General features: G+C 31.7%; 3 non-coding genes across 3 annotated transcripts; all 3 read right to left on the reverse strand.

Annotated features, from left to right (window-relative positions):
• Positions 1-207: 207 nt before the first annotated feature.
• On the reverse strand, positions 208-302 carry LOC141722789 (small nucleolar RNA Z122). The gene has a single exon (XR_012575791.1). It is a non-coding gene; the product is annotated as a small nucleolar RNA Z122 (small nucleolar RNA).
• Positions 303-390: 88 nt separating this feature from the next.
• On the reverse strand, positions 391-485 carry LOC141722794 (small nucleolar RNA Z101). The gene has a single exon (XR_012575796.1). It is a non-coding gene; the product is annotated as a small nucleolar RNA Z101 (small nucleolar RNA).
• Positions 486-550: 65 nt separating this feature from the next.
• LOC141722804 (small nucleolar RNA snoR14) lies at positions 551-638 on the reverse strand. The gene has a single exon (XR_012575806.1). It is a non-coding gene; the product is annotated as a small nucleolar RNA snoR14 (small nucleolar RNA).
• Positions 639-3,045: the final 2,407 nt, after the last annotated feature.

Consider the following 3,045-nt stretch of genomic DNA (forward strand, 5'->3'; position numbering starts at 1 on the left):
ACCGTCAAGGTCTAGGTCTCTTATAGTACTTACAAATCGTTACCAACTTCAAATAGCTTTTGCGCATTTCGGAAAATGTTACTTTTTATTATTACTGCCATCTGTTCTGTTGCACAAACGAATTGCATATAAATATCTTGCAATTTTAAGCCATATAAGAGAATTTCCGATTAAAAAAAATCAAAAAAAAAAGAGAAAAATTAAAGAGGGAGGATCAGACTGACGTGCAAAATTTGGTTCAGCAGCGAACAATTAACAATTGAACCTCTGATTAAATGATATAATCATCATCATTTCCCACACCAATCAAATTTAAAACACTGATTAACAGAGAGAATTATAAAATTATTTTGCTAATAAAATATAACAAAACAAAGAAAATAAGAAGAGGGGGTAGTATCAGTTCTCCAAGGTGAGTTTAGCATCACAGTAAATCAGATGCAAATTACCCATTTGTCAACATACGTATTCATCATCTACACCCCCCAAAAAATATAAATCTAAAAAAACAATTGCAAAAAAAAAATCGAATTTGAATGAACCGAAAAGAGCGATCAGATATCCTGGTAAGGACTCATTGTTTCACATCAAAGATAATCAGGGGATTGACAGACTAATGATTTCTATCTTCATCTCGCTATATTCGTATAGAGAAAAATGAAAAAAAAATCGCATGAAGAAGAAGCTGCAAAGGATGTTAATAAAGAGACAGGAGATAACCAAGTTTTTATACACCGCTCAAACCCTAATCTGCAGCGTCTTAAACCCAAACTTGATTTGGGCTGGGTCTGGTTTTTTTGTTACTATGTAATAGGGTAAGCTAGTTCAACTCAAGCGGCCCATAACAAGTATATGAAAAACTTTGTTCAGGCTAACGGCAAGTTCAAGAGTGCCCTAAACTCATGTTCTCTAGCTAGAATTTAAGATATTTTGTTTAAACAGGGTGCTCTAACAATATTCTAGTGGTGTCCTTAAAATACTTGAACATTTATCAAATGTCTCCGTTTTTAAGGCATCACTAGGCATTGCCCTATTTAATTTATATCAATAAAAAATGTATTTCCCTCTTTTTTTATACATCTCTTCTCTCTCATCTTTTATTTCCCTCCAATTGTAATTCAAATATAATATTATACTAATAATATGGCAGCATTATAAGGCATATTGTTGAAGTTAATATGCATAAATCATGTCTTAAATCACTAGAACTATTATATTTTATTATATTTATAAGGCATCTAGTAAGACATTATTGTATTTACTCTAAGTTCTAACTTCTAAATGAATGAATAATGAATTAATGATTGATATTTTAAAAAAAAAACAAATTAAAGTTATACCATACTTTATCAAATTCCTATATTTACTGAAGCAACTAGTTGCTGTTTAACCAGCGCAATTTATTTTTTAAAAAAATATTGAGTATGGCCTTTTTTTGTCCAAGTGTATGGTCTTATTTTTAAAAGTATATTGTATTGTACTAGATCTGTTAATGGGTTTGGATTGTATCGGCCTAAATACATATCCGGATCTGTTCGGATCTGTTCGGATCACGGATCGCAAATAGTGATGGCCATCGGGTCACTTCGGAGTAGGGGAGTGTTATCCCCGAACCCAAAATTGATCCCCAAACCCGCCCCGATCCCCGAACGGGGATTATTTTACTTCTCGTTCCCTGCCATTTTACTTCTCGTTCCCCTGCCCCAAACGGGGAACGGGGATCCCCGCGGGGAATTTAGGTATTTTTTTTTATTTTTTTCGTTTAATAAAAATTAAATTTTAAATAATATTTTTCAATAAAAATTCGCATAGTAAATCATAATATATAGATTATCTTTTAAATTTAATTTTAATGTTTAACCTTAATTTGAATTAATATTTATTTCTAGTATAATAATAAACAAAATTAACATTATTATAATGAAATAATATCCCGATAAATTAATTTAAATCATATAGGGGATAAGAAATTGAAAATAATAATATATTTTATATATTTCAATATTTATTTGAGATATCTATATATATACAATATTATTTTTATTTAAAATAAGATTCGGGGTCGGGGATCGGGGCGGAGAGACACTAATCTCCTCCCCCTCCCCGATCCCCGAATTTTTTACACATATCTCCCCAATCCCCGCCCTGTACCCAAAAAATCCCCGATTCCCCACCCCATTCGGGGTGGTGATCGGATCGGGGTCGAACGGGGCGGGGGAAATGCCCATCCCTAATTCGCAAATAAGATTTTCGGATCCGTTTATTTATTTATTTATTTATTTATTTATAATAAAAGTCTTTTTAATATTGAAAATTATACGATGTCTTGAAATTAAAAACTAAATAACAAAATTATAATATTTAAAGGTTAGAATACAAAACTGCAATATAATACTTAAAGTTTAAACACAAATATACTAATCAAAATTTTACAAAAAAAATTGTCATGGTTTTTCGAATTCGGGAAAGACAAAATGAAACGAGACACCGTGATGTAAGTAGCTTGATACATTTTCATTTTGTAAAAAAAAAATCACAAATTAAAAAAAAAAGTGCAAACATGGGAGTAGGCATAGCAAGCTTACAATTAACAGACAAATGACTAACACTACCACAATTAACACATATTTTTCTTGGTGCATATTTATCAGGTGTGTAGTTTTTATGTTTGTTAATCCCTACCTTCTCATTTCTATTGTTTTTTCTTTTAGCTTTTGTTTTAACCTCAATCTTTTCACGTCTGTCAGTTCAATTGCTTGATAGACATATGACCAACATTAACTTTCTTTTCTTTTCTAACTTGACTAGATTCTCCTGGAACAAAATTTTTAGAAACTGATCCATATTTCTCATTCAATTTAACTAACTTAGCTTTGCTAATTGGTTTACTTACAACCGACAGATGTGGCTCATTGTCTCTTGACGGATATTCCTTTTGATTATCCGACGGATGATAATCATCCGTCGAGTCCACATCTGTAAAGAGTCCTTCAACCAGATTGGAATCAAACTTTTATTTGCTCTTTTTCCAGGCTGCATCCCAAA

Source organism: Apium graveolens, chromosome 4, assembly GCF_009905375.1.
Source record: "Apium graveolens cultivar Ventura chromosome 4, ASM990537v1, whole genome shotgun sequence".
Classification (NCBI taxonomy): Eukaryota; Viridiplantae; Streptophyta; class Magnoliopsida; order Apiales; family Apiaceae; genus Apium; species Apium graveolens.